Source organism: Lathamus discolor, chromosome 2, assembly GCF_037157495.1.
Source record: "Lathamus discolor isolate bLatDis1 chromosome 2, bLatDis1.hap1, whole genome shotgun sequence".
Classification (NCBI taxonomy): domain Eukaryota; kingdom Metazoa; phylum Chordata; class Aves; order Psittaciformes; family Psittacidae; genus Lathamus; species Lathamus discolor.
Genome location: NC_088885.1, coordinates 9,477,930 through 9,495,798, shown reverse-complemented (window position 1 = coordinate 9,495,798; position 17,869 = coordinate 9,477,930). Strand labels below are relative to the sequence as shown.

The following is a 17,869-nucleotide window of genomic DNA, read 5'->3' as shown; positions in this document are numbered from 1 at the left end:
AGTTGCCTTTCAAATACCATCTTCTTTCATTGCTTTCTAAGTACAGTGTCTGCATCACTAACCAAACTCCACTATACCTTGTCTACCAGTGTCCTATACTTCAAACAAACACATACATCAAAATATAATTGAAGGTAAAGTAACTGCAAGAGTGTGCAGCCAGCTTTTCTCTGCATCCATTACCTGATTATGTGAAATGGAGAGGCTTCACCATCAATTTTATTTCTGAAGTTTTAAAATTACATTGTTTAATAATTCAGCGTAACATGCACTGACTTCAAGCTTTGAATGTCACTTCTTACGTCTTCATTTCATATTTTCCATTGCTGCAACACTGAATTCTGACACAAGCAAGATAAAAAGGTACAAATATGATGGAATACCCCAAATGCCTGCGATTGTAATTGCCACTCAGCATTGTCATTGGACAAACTTTAATAGCAAGCTGATTCTATTCCTACAAAAAACAAAAGACAAAAACCACCCCAACACCCTTATGAGCATTAAAACACACACATTTGCACAAAGGCTCAGACTGTAAAGATTAAATAAAGCTCCTATTTTGATCTGGCATTGCTGATTCAATGCCAGCAGCAGCCTGCATGCCATCACTGCTCCCTACCCTACAGTGAGCAAGATGAAGGTCAGGCAAGGAAGCAATAGTCAGAAAAGGGTGGTCAGCTGTGCCAAAACAGCAAATAAGGAGGAACAGTCTCCTGCTGCTACTGGCCGCCAGCAAGACTATACTCCTCCTCACTGCCCAAGTCAGTGCTTTTGCCTCTTCTGCTTCCACCTAACAGTATGCATTAATAATTCAAGCCAACCTGCAAGTGTAAACCAATAAGCATGGTAAGTTCATATACCTGTCTATGATTAAATATTTTCAGCTAACACATTTGTATTTCAGATTTTGTTTGCCTAAATTGGATTTGCAGTAGCCTTGCAACTCATCAAAAAATTAATCACACACTTACTTTAAATAGCTCCAAATAGATTAACTCTCATGCTACTAAAACACACACCGTTCCTTAGCTGTCTGGAATAATTTCCACATAAGCATTTTATATCATAGTCTAACAAAATCTTAAATTCCAGATCTCATAAAAGCCAGAAGCTCCAGTTCCATTGAAAGACAACTAGAATAGCACAATGCATAAACTCCTGAAACAATCAAACTTGCACCAACACCTTCTTGAGAAATTATTTGAACTATTCAAGAGAATAATGTTGGTCTAAAAGCTGTTTGGAAATACCTAGCAAAAAGAGGAACAAACAAGAAACCAGTGAAGAAAAGGCTCAGATGGTAAATACAATTTAGTCATAGAACAGTTAGGGTTGAAAAGGACCTTAAGATCATCAAGTTCCAACTCCCCTACCATGGGCAGGGACACCTCCCACTAACCCATGTCACCCAATTTCCTAATGCATGTGGAACTGCTCTTTAATGTCCTGATAACATACAGATGCTCCAAAGTTCACGCTACGTACTCTTGTGTATAGATCATCGCTGCTGCTCTTAACAAATAAACTGTTCAATAGATTTTCAAGCAAACAATATTAATAGTAAACTGTTAAACACAGCGTCAGGGAAATGGTCCAAAGAGAGTATTTCGTATTTCATCTGAACATAAGAAAAAGGCTTGATGGGGCACTCTTTAAAGGCACCATAAGGCAATTTGAGAAACGGGTGCATCTTCTGAAACTAGCCCAAGTTAAGTGAATACTTTAAAACACTGAAATTACATCAGTATCTTGGAATTGCTTGCCTAAAACACTGGGAGCAGGTAATATCAACACTTCATTTACGGCCCTTTGTACCTTACTGATCCCCGTATCTTTTCCATTCTTTTAACTCTCAGATTTGGGCAGTGGCAACTTATAGTGGAAGTTTCCTCAAGGAACTGGAAATGCAAAATAAGGTAGAAGTAGATGTGGTCTTACCTGGTTCATTTCATATTGCTAAGAATGAACCTGAAGGCAGTTTTGATAGTACAGTGTACTGCTCCTTTAGGAGAAGAGTTTTAGCTACCTACATCAAGACTAATCTTGATCCCCAAAATCTTCCTACACAAAATAAATCTGAAATTGAAATAATATTCTTGCTAGGCACTTTCCTTTTGCTGAATCTTCCAATGGACAAGAAGGAGGGTCAGCTAGCATAAGCCATCATACAGACATAAAACATCAGATATATGGTATAATTTTGTCAAACATGTTTCCTTTGTTATTCATATTGGAAAAAAGTAGGAAAAAAAACGTAAGGAAGGAAAAAATACATTATTTGCATTCCTTAAATAACATAGAACGTGTGAATTAACATTTTCAAAAGAATCACCAGAAACAGTAATTTTGGAAAGCTTAAACCTATCTTGATGAAATGATATGTTAAACCATCCCAAGACACAGAGAAAGCTTATACGGATGGCCAGAATCAGCACCAAACTAGACTAGAAATGTAATTCTGCATGCGAAATGGGATTTCTCATCTGAATTCCCTTAGAGAATGCAAATGCAAAGCCAATACTATTCTCCCTGAAAAAAAATGTAAATCAGCATCAGTATGCAGAGTCTGGTTACGAATGAAGCTGGCATAGCAGTAGTTTCCCAGTGCATAAAAGAGATGCAGAAACAAGTGTAGTGGTTTCAAAACCTCTCTTTAATGAGGCTATAAGAGAAACTTTAGATGAAATCTTCAAGTAAAAATATTTGTGGGAAGCAATCCAGAGTTTACTGAACAAAACCCTGTGTATGCTCTCAAGGGGAATGAACTTCAGTGTGACAACCCTCCTCACAGCAAGGCTGCACACTGAATCACAGGCTTTGCTTAAAATACACAGCCTGTGTATCATCCATGACGTGCCCATGGGAAAGAAAACGCCAGGCTGTATCAGTGTTCAAGGTGTCCTCTATTCCTCTCTCTGAGATAAGAAAAAAACCCACCACCATCTGCCTCTTACTGTGAATTTGCACTGAAAATTTTATACTCAGAGGTTCTCCTGAGGATATACACTTATGCCACAGCTTTCCGGATGACAGTGCAGCTGAGGGATATAATGCCATTAGTTCACTGAAGTCCCGAGACGATCCATATCTGAATCATCCCTATAATAGGAAAAGTAGATGCAAAACCACAAGGTTTGTGTGCATGCTATGTGAGGACCTGATTCAAAGCCTACATGAGTTGGCAGTTTTATGCAAAGCTAATGAGGACCTGAAAACCCAATAGATAGCAGCAAAATACAAGATTGAAACTGTAAAATTGTCAATTTACTGGAGGTAAATCAAACCTTCCAGAAGATTTCTAATGTAAGTCCATAATTTAATGCTATGCTTTGGGGAATATGGAGTATTAAATTAATAGAGACACCCAATTCCATGTAATATCAGTAGAACATCAGATCTCTCTCACCTGTTTGCTCTCCCCATGGAAGACATTTATGTGCTAAAACCTTAGTTTTGATGTTCTTCCAAAAGAAGGTTTGATGGGAAAGGAAACTGAGAGAATGCCATTCACTTGCTGGCCGCAGCTAACCCATCTGAAGGTAGCTCACTTACAGATCTTCACGTTAAGCAGAAACAGTTCTTGTCCTCTGCCTCTCCAACAGCATTATGACAGTCCCCTAAGGTCTCCTAAAGGAAGAATGGCCTAAAGTGAACAGGAAAGCAGAGTCTCAGTAGGGACTTCAGCCCCCAGATTTGGGACTGCTTAGTGTTTTAGGAAAACCTGCAAGCTTCTGGGCTATTCAAATCTCTTTTTAGTGGCACATGTGTCCATATCTAATTTTCAGCTACAAAGATGACCATTTTTATCAAAATGTGACAAAATTACTGCTTTCGGCCTTAAATTTCAATGTGTTCCAAAGATAAATAGTCCTAAAAGGGCAAAATGAAAGAACTTTTTCCTCTCATTTTGGTACATATTTTTCATTTTGAAGAAGAGAGACAAGATTTAAAGTTTGAAGTGCAGAAGTGAAATCACAGAAATCAAGTAGGAATTGTTTTGTTTCAATTACCTCCTATCTAACTGTTATCCCCCTTCATAGTAATGCTAATACGGAAGCATTTGCCATCCCATGATCATAAGCCAAACCATTTAATCTTTATTGAACAAAACTAATGACCTCTTCTTTGGGACCATTTTCTCCTTGTTAAAACCTATGCACTGAATAAAGAGAACACTTGAGCTTTTTCTCAAAGTCTGCTTTAAGAAAACATTCTGTCCTGGGTTCAAACAAGAGACAAACAAGCAAAACCCCAAGACACAGTCTTATTCATATGGTAATGCATTGCACATTGTATCTGTTGCTCTTTGTTCTCAAAATGGTTCAATGGAAAAAACAAGCCCAAAGAACTATAGAGCAGCTGTGAATCTCACTATAGCCAGTGATCCTTTTCAATGTTGCTGCTTAATTGGAAATTATTACCCTTTGAAATTCTTCATAGAAACATGGCTTATGAGGGTGGGAGAAAAAATTATCCTAAGTATGTCTAATGTATCTTTATCTAAATGAGCCAAGTGTTGGCCAAAAAGACTATCGATATTCTATTTCATTTACAAGCTCTGTCCATAATAAACACTTCATTATCAGCAACAGAAAATATGAGAAGACAGGATGTTCAAATGTGGTCTGAGTCACTGCACCAATCCCATGCTACCCAATCTACCAGATGTGCTGGAGATTCCAGATTAGTACACAGCATTTTCATTTAAGGTAGTGTGTTCCTGCACCTGGCCTGCCTTAAATTAGTATTCATAGAATCACAGAATGGTTTGGGTTGGAAGGGACCTTAAAGCTCATCCAGTTCCAGCCCCCTGCCATGGGCAGGGACACCTTCCACTAGAGCAGGTTGCTCCAAGCCCTGTCCAACCTGGCCTTGCACACTGCCAGGGATGGGGCAGCCACAGCTTCTCTGGGCACCCTGTGCCAGTGCCTCAGCACTCTCATAGGAAAGAATTTCTTACTAATGTATAATCTAAATCTACAACTCTTTGTGCTTAAAGCCATTCCACCTTTTTCTGTCACTACCCGCCTTGTACGAAGTCTCTCTAAAACATGGTGAAATGTTGAAAAAAACCCCACCCTCTTTTACTTCTTTAATCTGGATTCCACCTTCCTTGGAGCCTACATGGTATCACCTAGTAGGCTTTGAAGCACAAGAATTACACAGAAGTCAGCCTTTTCACCTGGCTCTTATCTTCCTGTTTTAAAAGAAGAGAGAACTCCTGTCTTTCTCAGTTCCTCAGTTCTCTCTCCTTCTGTTCTGTTCATTTCGTCTTGACCAGGTCCTCTGCTACCTCCCCTTGTTCTGTGCAGCTGAATTCCCAGACCAGAGCCTTACATGTTGAACATTAAAGAGAGCTAAAAAAAGAAAGAAAGAAAAACAATGTCCAAAAAATCAAGCAAACTCACACACACAAGTACGTACTAGCATGTGTAAGGAAGGATTTTCCCTAGTTCACCTGAAATATGTATTTCTTCACTACTTTTTATTAGTTTATTTCCAACTGTCTGTGCTGGTCATGCATTGGCTGAGACACTGAGGTCCACTTCAACCAGCCCACTTCAGCAACATGTATTTAAAGCAGGATCCTCCCTCTTAAGAAGTTTTAATAAAGGAAAACAAATTTCTCTTACTCTTGATTTGATAATAGATAACTAAACCCCTAAGGCAAGTAGCTGTCTTTCTGCAGTGTGAAACACCCAACCCTGGAGGGCTGTTCTCCCTAGTAAGGAACAGGGACAGCAACACCCTGATTTCACATGACACCCACTGTCATGCCAACCTGGAAAGATCTCTGCACCTTTGATTCACAAGATGCTGCATAGGTACACCTGTACCGTAAAGGCAACAAGCACAATTTTGCCAACAAAGATGTGCTGTTGCTGTGCTTGACCTGCACGAGGCTTCACCATCTGCTTGAAACAGTCGCAGAGCTTCTAATAGATTTTGCAATTTAGAGGGTGTTTTTTGCTTAAAGATGCAGTAATTTCTCTGCGAAAGATGAGCAGATGATCAAACTGCCATCTATAACTAAGGTTAAACAAAAATAAGAAAGAACTAGAGACCCTGGCGCTTTCATTTATCTTGTCCACAGGTAAAACTGAGCATTATCAAGTCACAGTTCAACCTATCGATAGTCCCCCGGCAGAGAAAAAGAGTTTCAGAAATTCGGTTCAACAGCTAGATTTCCCATCTCAGAAACATTTGATGTGGTTGCTCTTTCAGCAAACCAAAATCAATAGCTGTGAACAACACAAGTAGGTTAAAACTTTCCTTTATGTGATTAATTCTTCCTCTAGCCAACCCCACTCCTGCAGCTTTAAAAATCTTACCTGGAGGAGCATAAAATGGTATTTGCTTTAAGCTTTTATATCTTGAGAGGTTCCTGCATGCAGCTGGGTCTCACCCCTGAGCAGGTCTCTGATTCCAGTGAAGCCACCTCTGCTGAGCAGAGCTTTACTCCTCGAGTATCAGGATTCAAACCATAGTTAACACTCTCTAAATACAAGGTGCCCCAAACAGTTTGAGCCCTAATGCCATTTATCTTTGCTCTCTCTTCACTGTCTTGATTCTAATAGCTCTCTCTTTGCTATTTCACCTATCCCAGCTTCCAGATGCACAAACCATCTCATCAACTCATGGCAACACAGGTGCCCTCTGTCAGCCCTGCTCTTCCTCACAAATGCACCAAAAAAATTCATCTCCTCTTCTTCACCTACTGTCTCTCTGTTCTCCCCCACTACTGCTCTCCAGCGCCGCTGGCTCCTATTTCAAGGTCTCCTTCATGAACTGCACAATTACTTTACTTCGACTTTATCAATTGTGAGAGCAAAGTAGAACACGTAACCAGAAGAGCATGTGCTTTCTGGGGTTTTGTACAAACACATTTGGAAAACAAAGAGAAGAGGCCAGTTTCTCATCAAATAAGCAAGAATGAAAAGGGAGCAATCATGCAACTTCTCTTGATATGCAACAACCCCACACACTGTCTTGTCCCTCTACCAAGGATGAGACAGCCATTCCCATGCAGCAGTTCCCCAAAGCCCATGTACCACACTCCATGCAGGTTCAGAATGGAGGGAGCGTGGTTTGTGCCCAGGGAGCTGCAGCGACAGCACTGCTCACTGCTGTTGCCCTCTCGGTCTGAAGGGCTCTCAAGCTCCTGGAGAGCCTGCCTTATGTCTGGTGAGGAGATGCTGCCTTCTTCCAGCAGCAGACAAGTGAGAAGTGACCCCTGCCACCACAACCCAAAACGAAAGCATTTGCAGGAGGAGGAGACATCCACCTGCCCTCAAAGAGGAATCCATCTGCTTTTGAGAGTAAAGGATGGGAACAGGCAGGAAACTGAACTGTATCTCTTTTCTTTCCAGGCATGAGTGGTGCATCCCTCACACACAGTGAAAACAACAAGCGGCGTTTAAAGGAACATTTACTTCTGACACAGCTTAATTCACTGGGATATTCCCAGTCCCTCTTCCTCTAAAGAGGAATGATACCACCCATTCAACAATAAAATGATGCAGTATGCATCTGGAAAAAATAAAACTAAAAAGACCAAAACCAAACCAACCAAACCACTACTCTGTTAAAAATAAGACGACTAAGAAAGACATTCTTGTGTAAGAAGAGATAACGAAAAGTGACTGTACAGAAACATAAATGAAATACAAGTAACGAAAGCTAACCTTTAAATTATTGTTGTAAGAGACCTGCTGCAAGCTCAAATCATTCCAAAAGCTTACAGGGAGGGAGAAATAGGGAATCAGAGTTACAGTTATATTCAAACACATCTGCACTTCACTGACATCATTTTCCAAAGCACTCAGCCTTATCCTAATTTTGGATTTTCAGTTTAAGCAGTAGGATCACTGGTTTCCATTAGCCTTTCACACTGGTGAGTTACCCTGAACCTCCATCTGGCCCTAAGCCACCAACTTCTTGTCAGGGCATGGGAAAAACAAGCTCTAATAGGGACTTAAAAGGGGAAGGGAGAGGAGTCACTTGATTCAATAAAATCTGCCTCTGGTACAAGCTGCAAACAGGTCCAGATTTGAATTAGGGAAGTTATCAGAAACAGGCCCAGAAATCAGCCCCCAGTGATCCACAATGGATCAAGCCCCCCGCTGACTGATCAAGGCCGCGGTGAGCAAATGTTGGTACTTGAGCAAGTCCAGGTTTTAGCCACGTAATTATCTCAACACAAAGCAAATCACACATTTCCAAACATACATCCTAATTTGCCATTCTGAACGATGTGTAATTCGCAGCGCATTTTGTATCAGTTCTGAAACTGAGCAATGCATTTCCTCACCCTGAAGCCAGATGTCACACTGTACCTGCACAGTAAAGGAGCTTTGATAAAAAGAGATTAAATTATCATATAGATGGTACAAAAAAGTCTATCAAGTTTGGGACTAGCTCATTTATACCATGTGGGTTCCAACTGCTGGCCTGAGGGGCATTTCTTTTTTGTCTTTAGCAATATATCCAGGTTCAGAAAGAAAATGGAGAAAGTGGATATATTCTAGGAAAGCTACTAACAATCAAATGGGGTGAAGAAAATTATAGAGTTGTTTGGGTTGGAAGGGACCTTAAAGCACATCCAGTTCCAACCCCCTGCCACAGGCAGGGACACCTTCCACTAGAGCAGCTTGCTCATGGCAGTGGGTGTAAGTCAGAGGTACTGCAATCAGTAGATTACTGGGACACAGACAAGAACAGAAGCAAGCAAAGATGTTTTGTGGCATGTGGTAAGAACATGGAAATTCTTGACAGCTGGTAGCTACGCACACTTTTTGTGCAAAGTGTTTTGGTTGCAAGCAGGATCAAACAGCAGATTGCTAGTATACACCTGCTTAACAGAAAGCATGGAAACTTACTATTGAGGTAACAGCTTGCATAACAGCATTCATTATGTGTAGCTTTCCATTTACTTACTGGGTGCTCGGTCCTCTTCCGCACATTAAAGAGTTTACTGCTATTCAGTGCAAACAGAACTCAATGCAGTACCTACTTAAGCACCTCTGGAGCAGGGCTCATTATTGATTTGCCTGAGAACAGCTGGGAATTACCCAAATGGTACCTTTAAGTACTTGCAGTGAGTCTTTTAGGTCTAAATTCATACACAAATTTCTATTACTCCAGTGTCCAGTCATCCCAGGTTATGGATATTGGATCTCCTAAGGAGCAATGTCAGCTGGGTTACACCCAGCACAAAACAAGGGCCAGAAAGCCTCTTTGTTGTGCTCTTCATATTGCCATTTCAGCCAGAGGCTGGTGCTGCAGATCATAATATTTTACCTTTTCTGGGTCCCTTAGGATTCTGTAACATTTCCTTCCACACTGACTGGAAATTACAGAGGGTGATGTCTCCCTGAGAGGAGAAGGCTTTTTTACTGGAGGGTTTTCAGCCTGCTCTCCAAGAGTCTCTCCCTTCTATTCCTTCATGCCTGAAGCATTAAGTCTCCAGTTATCACTGACACAACAAAGCATGCCATTTTCTGCCACCACATTTAGCCATCTTACAAAGAAACTGCCGGAGAAATTAGGAATTAATCTTCTACTACAAAGGCTGACAAGGCAAGGGGAACAGTTTAAACAATGTAATGACAAGGCTAGAAAAATGCTAACTCATCATCCAGGCTGCTGAAACAACAGTGCCATGATCTACTTGAAAGGAAAAGAGGGTTGCTTCTGTTGAATAACAGATCCTATGAGGTCCTGACTTGCTCTAATGACGATATGCCAGGGATAGAGAATTCAGTGCTCTTACCACCACTACCAAAAACTGCTACTAGAGGTGCTCATTAAAAAAAAAGGAACACTTGGAAAGCACATTTACATCACGATACTAAGAAAAGGCTATGCAGATACTTGAAAAGGGCTCTGAGGCAGACCCTGAATGTGCTGAGTACCCGCACTGCCCGCAGCCAAACATAAGATGCAGATGAGCAGAACTGCTGAGCAAACTCTGGGCAAAGAGGGTTTCCCCTGGACCGTGTCCAGTCATTGCCTGGAAGGAACAAGGTAAAACAGCTTCTTATCAAGGAATCCTCTTAAAGCTGCAGGAAAGAGCATACTTGGGGGTTTTTGTTTCTTTAACCAACAGAAACCATTTCTACAGCAAAGGTTTTATGCTGGCCTCTCTGAAGCATAATCCTGTGGGGAGAAGTATAAGCAACTGGAACATGAACACACAGAGTCCTTCCTCCTCCAGTGAGGTACTGAGCCCCTGTTTCCCAGTGCCACTGGAGTTAATACCACCATACCACGGTGGTAGTTAATGACAGTCAACTACATGTAGTCAGGTTTCCCTGCTTCCTTCTCATTCCGCAAACATCTGAGCCGAACCTTCTTTCTTCTTCCAGCCTCAAAACCCCAAGCTCTCCTCACTATGCTTGTAGCAGCCCATTTATCCTTGCACAGGGATTCCCAGAAGCCGCTTCCCTGAACAAACAGGGCAGTTAAACAAGTGCATGATGGCACTGAGAGGCATCAAGCAAATAAGATAGCTTATTACATCTTTTCCTCTTGTCATCTCTCAGTCTCGCTTCTAAAATCTAATTTTTGTTCTTATTTAATATGAACAGGACTAGGCCTGAGAGGTTTTGTGCTTACAGTAACTGGCACATTGTAGGCCCTCTCCAGGCACTACCGTAATAAAACCAAGACAGACAAAGCAGAGAGAAAATGAGTAACGTAATATCTACAAAACGCACAATACCCACTGGAAGTAACCTGTAGGTTGCTAATGCCGGTCCCTAATGCAACAGCTCTCTCTCACTTATGTCTGTACACTATCTAATAAAGTACAGCCTCTGGGGAAGAAACTCATCATCTGCTTCTGTTCCTCTGTGCACGCAAGACCTCTTCACGTTTACCAGCTCAGCAAAGATCCTGACTTGTGATCTGCTGAGACCAGAAACAAAGGTGCCAAGATTATGTACTCTGCTGTGGACTGTGACTGATGAGGTAGGCAGGAGGTGACAAGCTTGGCAGTCTCCTCCTGAGATAGTTTTCCCTGGGAGCACTTGGTCCATGAGCAGAGCCACCCAGGGATGTGCTCAGGCAAAGCAGGCACAGGCACACCTGCAGCGAGCACTCGGGCTTGGGAAGCTTCACTGCTTCCATCCATCTTAGGAGGCAGAAGTCAAGCCCGATCTCTGGAAACACTGCCTGAACCAGGGAAGACACAACAGCAACTTATATACCTGCAGTGTGAAGCAGCTTCAGGGGAGGAAAGAACATCCTGCAGACCACAGGCAGGGAAGAGTAAGGTTGTAAAAGGTTTTACTTCACACAAACCATAACATCAAGTTAGGGATTCTAGTCGAAACAGACACCAATTTAATTTAAAAACTAGATTTTCACTGTCTTCATATTTTTTGGAAAAGATGCTAGAATTGCACGGTCTGTTAAAATTTGATTTCCCTTGGATTTAAGTAATAGGCTTTTGTATACATAACAGGAAGGTATTGCTTGCAATATCCCTTTGACAGACAAGTTTCAGGGAAATCTGTTTTGAAAACATATTTAGTAGTACAATCAGTAACCACTTGCAAACTGAACGCTTTGGTTTTAAAAGGCATGACTCTCCTTCTAAAAACGGTTTGTGGTAATGCAGGGAAGTGCAATTGTAATGTAAGAAAAAAAGGCGAGTATAATGTGTGCAATGAGAGAGAAAGGATCACTGCTCAAAATGTTCAATATATTCAGTACACTTGAAATATCTCTGTTGCCTGGAGTATTAAAGCATGCTAAATTTCCACCTGGGGTTTTTGCCTGTATTTACTACTGTGTGGCAACATTAAACCAGTCTTTTTAGGAGGTTTGTCCTTTTTAAGTATTTTTAATCTCCCTTTTTATCTACTTGCATGGACTGTTTTAAGAACAGTTCAAGTTCTAAGCCATCAAGCAGCAAAGCAGCTCTAAAAGCAAAACTACATTTTGTTACTGCAATTGCCATACTATCAGAAGTGTGCCTTGTGGGTGACCGATGGACCTTTAACATTCCTGTGGCGTGATTCATAGTGGCTTGACCCATGTCCTGACCTGACTGGAGCTCCACAGGAAGGTGAGCGGTGCTGTGTTAAATGTAATGCCCCTATACATGAGTTGTGTTGAGTTTCCAAGGGATCCTACCATTAGAACAGAAAAGCTTCAGCTTCATCTGATGTGAATTCATACAGCTACAGCTATTTAAAATCCCACCGCCAAGAGACAACACATCCACTGTTCACACTGTACATCATCAGCCCTCAATTTTGAGCCATCTGTTATCAACTGAAATCCAAGGACTTTTATCCAACATAGGAGGTTCAAACCAACAGTGAAAAGACAGTTGAAAAGTCCATAAGCACATATCTCCAAGGTACCTGCCAAGCCTGAAAAGCCATGGTAATAAAATTCAGAAGGGCAAGCAAGGTACAAAAGGCCACTGAACCATAATTTCTCTTTTTTCATTGAATCATCTTAAAATACATATTAAAAGAAAAAAAACCCAACAAACCTCTAATCTCAACTCTGTTTGTGAGAGTACACCATCTGTGTTGAAAAGCTGTTATATCCTTGATGATATGAAGAGTGGTCTTAAGCATCATCCATGGTAACTCCCTTAGTGAGGTTTTTCTTTTCTTTATATTCAGTTGGGATCAGTTATTCCAGCTGCACCCTCTGTACACATTCACTCTTCTTCCCAGCAAGCATATCCTCCGTCTATTCAACAGTAACTCAGATGCTTTTCTCACACAACTGTCAAATTTGGTGTCAAACTGGACTACATGAATGGCCACGTGAGTGTGAAGCTGAGAAGCACCAGAAATCACTGCTTGGGAACATGCATTTCTGAGGTATTACAGGTTGAGCCATTTCTTTTTAGCCTTTAACCCACATTATAATGATACTGCACCTCAAGTTCAGAAGGGGTGGGGAAAGAATTAAAACAAGCAGGTTATTATAACATTTAAAGTGATTAGAAACTAAAAATACCTGTTTTTCTTCGAGAAACTTTGCTCTTCAACTTAAACTGAGCCCAGAAAAACAGACCTTAGGATATGCTTAGTGTCTTTTAGGTGCAAAGCTAAACAGTAGTATCTGGGAAACAGCCAGAACTTTGAACAAAATTTCCAATCCCTTTGATAAACTAAGCTAAGCTATAGAAGTTATTTGAACCAAGGCACAGGACATGATTGGAAAAGGATAAACCGGATAAAGGAGGAACCAAGTTCATCTATTCCCACCTTATCCCCATTCAAACACAAATATGCTGCAAGCCTAAAATTACCAATGTATAAACTCTACTATACTCCTAGCTTTCACAGGGATGTCTCCTAATCTCTCTTTCTAGTCTCTAATATTCAGCTCACCTTGAATCTCTCTTGCCAAGTTACTGTTAAAGTAGAAGGCAAATATATTTAAATCCCTCTTCTAACTAATCAAATCTCAATAAATAAAAAGGCATCATTTAATCATTAGAATGAAAGTAATATAGACAAAGGGAAGCATGGGACCTGCACTGCAGAGAGCTGCTCTCCTGGGTGGACCCCTTAGGCCCAGGGCATCTCTTAGCATAACCTATTCCATTTCTATTCTACTCTAACCTAGTGTGGTTCATTCCGTTCCATTCCACTCTATTCCATGCTGCTCCATTCCATTCCATGTTACTCCGTTTCATTCCACTCTCGCCCTGAACTGAGTAATAGTGAGACTGGCACTTCCCTGCAAGGCCAGAGGTTTTCAGCTCCAAAAACACTTTCAAGGGCACAAATCACAAAGCTTACAAATGGAAACAGGAATTCACAGCTGCTTTTTGCAAATTTGATCAGATGGTCAAACCACCTTGAGACAATCCACAGCTCTTACCTGCATTGGAAGGTACACACCTCCTTCCCACAGCGTGACAGAGCCAGTGCCTTGGCTAGGACATGGTCAGGGGTATTCCATGCCTTCTGCTAGTGCAAGGCTAGGAAGAAATGTCATCAGAGATTTCCCCACCATGTACTGCTAGGGAAAGGAGGAGGTTTGAAGAAGAAAATGTTAGATGAGTTTGAAGGGACTTACAGAGATCATCTAGTGCAACTGCCTGACCAAAAGTTAAAGCATGGTATTAAGGGCATCGCCCAAATAAATGCCTCTTAAAAACTGACAGCATGGGGCATCAACCACCTCTCCAGGAAGCTGGTTCCAGGGTTTGACCACCCCCTCAGTAAAGGAATGTTTCCTCATGTCAAGTCCATCATATCATCAATACATGTTATATATTGGGAAGTACCCCATGATACTACTCACCTTCTGCTCTGGAGCCTCTGGAGATTTAGATTAGACATTAGGAAGAAGTTCTTTACTGTGAGGGTGCTGAGGTGCTGGCACAGGGTGCCCAGAGAAGCTGTGGCTGCCCCATCCCTGGCAGTGTTCAAGGCCAGGTTGGACGGGGCTTGGAGCAACCTGGTCTAGTGGAAGGCGTCCCTGCCCATGGCAGGGGTTGGAACTGGATGAACTTTAAGGTCCCTTCCAACCCCAACCAGTCTGGGATTCTATGATTCTAAGTCTAAGTAAACAATTTAATTTTTCTTTGGTTTTTTTCCCCTCTAATTTAAGAGTAACCATTAAACTCCACTTTCCTCTGCCATTTGGAAGTTACATGGTAATCCCAAACACGTGAAAATAAATAGTTCATTGCTCCTCCTCCATCCTTTCTGTATTAATGGTGGTGACTTTGCTACTCAAAGTGTGATGGAGAATGCTGTTCGAATGCAGCAAAGTCAGCATTAACTAATAAAAGGAAATCTCATCACAGAAGGGGAAAGTTATCAGCAAACTAAAACGTGTCAAAAATTAACACACAAATCCACTTCCCAACAGCCCTGCAGCATATTCAAAGCAAATTCCCTCAAGGAGTGCTTAACTTCGAAAAGGTGACGAGGGAAGAAGTAAGGAGAAGTAAGAAAAGTGGGAGAATATCTGTGTGCTCATTTATATACATACATTTTTCTTATTAGCATAGTCACTGGGCAAGCCTATTTCCTATGGATTTAAATATATAGCTTTAACATGTGATTTCGTGTCATTTTTAAATGTACAATTTCTACCACAGCTTTCTACAAGTCATTAAACTTAAGACAAGCATCTGAGGGATGAAAAGAAAAACATACATACATTAAGTAATTTTTACCATAACTATATGAAGCAGAACTTTACTTAAGATGCTATCCAAAAGTAACAGGATAATCCAGACAAGTTTAGCAGTTACAAATTACTTTCACAGTGGAAGAAAATGGAAATTCTTCTTTCACAGCTCATGTAGATCTACCAGCATATCCTATGCCGGGATCCTCAACTTTAATTCCAATATAGAATTATAGAATGGTTTGGACTGGAAAGGATCCTATGATCATCTAGTTCCAACCCTGTGCCATGGGCAGGGACATCTCAATCTAGATCATGTTGATAAAGCCCCATCCAACCTGGCCTTGAACACAGGGACAGAGCATTCACAACTCCTCTGAGCAGCCTCTTCCAGAGCCTCACCACCTTCACAGGAAAGAACTTCTTCTGTATTCTCCTCTGTTTAAATTTAATCCCATCACCACTTCTTTGGCAGAATAAGTCTTTTGAATCTACTAGAATCTCTAGGGACTGCCTTAAAACAAATAAACCTACAACAAATCAAACAAAAAACCCACTAAAACAAGTTCTGCACTTTTAAACCCAAACTGGATTCTATGTATAACACTGTATATACACTAACAAGTTAAAGCAAAAGATTTTTAGCATTTTTTTCTAACAAGAGAAAAAAGTTTCAATTCAGTTTTAATTCAACAGTTTTAATTCAATAGTTTTAATGCAATTCATACCATTGCAAGCAAAAAACCAGCATTTACGGTCAATACAGAATCTTTCCAGCAGCAAATGCTGTTTCAGAAATATTTTGGTTAATATTTAGCTATTTGGAACTTCATATTATCTGTGGTAAAAATCAAGGTATTAGGTTATGCTGAACTACTTGAACTGCAGCACTGCAATACTTAGTTATGAGGCAATAAAGAGGAAAAACCCTCAAATTAAAGTTCTGCTCTTTCAACAATTCTGACAAATACTTCTGAATCACATTTATTGAGTAGGGTGGTTAAACTCATCGAGTTTCTTTTAATGCTCTTAAAAAGTACTTCAATGCATCAGTCCGAAGAGCATCCCACACAGAGCAGCCACAATCAGGGTGCTGTGGTTTCACTGAAACAATACATTGCTCCACCATGCAAGGTAGCAGGACCGGGTTAAAGGTGCACATCCCCGAAAGGGAGTGAAATGCAGGAAAGCATTAACAATATGCTAGCACAGTGAAGTCAAATTCAGGTCAGATCTCAAAAATCATTCACACCAGTAATGCTTGCACATATGCAGAGCCTCATGGAAACCTGCTTGGCAGGATGAAGTACAGACCTGCTCTGTGGTCCACACACTGCCCAGAGCACACAAGCACGGGGACAGAATACAAGGCACAGGTTCCTCTGCACAAAATACTCCAGTACCTAAGCCAACACAACTAATATCGTCCTTCACCATACACAAACAACTGCCATCTTAAATTAAGATCATGCCAGAGAAGCAACATGAAGTAATTTTCATGCTCTCCAGCAAGCATAGGTGGACTATGCTCCTCCCGCCTGTGATTTGGAAATGGGGAAGTTTCCTGTTTAGGAAAATGGGGCCTTGTTTTTGTTGTTAACAAAACCCAGTAAACTGAAACCTCTGCCACCTATCCCAACAGGCTAGGGACAAGGGAAGCAGGGAAAAGTCCTAAGCATCACCCACCCTTTCCCAGTGCTGCTGCTATAATTACAGTTGACATTTTGCTGCTGACACTCTGATGGAGAAGAGAAGCTGTGTGGAGAACTCAGAGCAGCCCTTCAATATCTGAAGGGGGCCTACAAGGATGCTGGAGAGGGACTCTTCATTAGGGACTACAGCAACAGGACAAGGGGTGACGGGTTTAAACTTAAACAGGGAAGTTCAGGTTAGATACAAGGAGTATGTTCTTCCCTGTGAGAGTGGAACAGTGCTTGAACAGGCTGCCCAAAGAAGTGGTAAACACTCCATCCCTGGCAGTGTTCAAGGCCAGGTTGGAAAGAGCCTTGGGTGACATGGTCTGGTGTAAGGCATCCCTGCCCATGGCAGGGGGGATGAAACTGGATGATCTTAAGGTCCTTTCCAATCCTAACTATTCTATGATTATATGACGTGCTTGCACATCCTCCCCATACTTTTCCTTGCTTTCCCTCTTCCCCCTCCCGCTCATTCAATTTTGTGTCATGTTCCTTTTGTTTGTTTCTATGAGCACAAAGCAAGTGAACTGAGCCCACGTCATCAATTAAACCAAAGTCAATTTGGAGAGAAGTACAGAAGGTTAATTAACTGCTAATGATTTTGGCATTTGTTTAGGTTAGCCCCTTAACTTAATTTATTGATGTGACAGTATATCAATGTGCCATGATTTAGAAAAGACACTTGAAAAGCAAAAAGGTTGGTCATGCAACGTTCAGAGTTGCACACTAAAAAATATGTTCAGGGGTAATAAAAACAGGTTTAAAGGAATACTCTCAGATTATAAACATTAATTTCACACCTGAAACAACATATCAGAGGGAAATTGCTCTAAGAGCCAGCCAAGCCTAAAAGAGCCACAGAGTATTTTCTGCTGCTAGCAAAGTCCAAGTACTTATGTTCTTAAATACGGGGTTTGAAATTTAATGCCAGGCTGCCACCTCCAAAGCCCTCTCCGAGGTCATTTCATGGCATGCCCTGATGTACTGCTTTTTTGATAGCTGCAGGAAACACTGAAAATCAGGGACATGCAACACTGATGCAAATT

At 41.2% G+C, this 17,869-nt stretch overlaps 1 protein-coding gene across 5 annotated transcripts in view; it reads right to left on the bottom strand.

The window, feature by feature from the left end:
- The window catches only part of TPK1 (thiamin pyrophosphokinase 1), a 285,344-nt gene that overhangs the window by 178,619 nt on the left and 88,856 nt on the right, over nt 1–17,869 (bottom strand). The window lies entirely within an intron of this gene.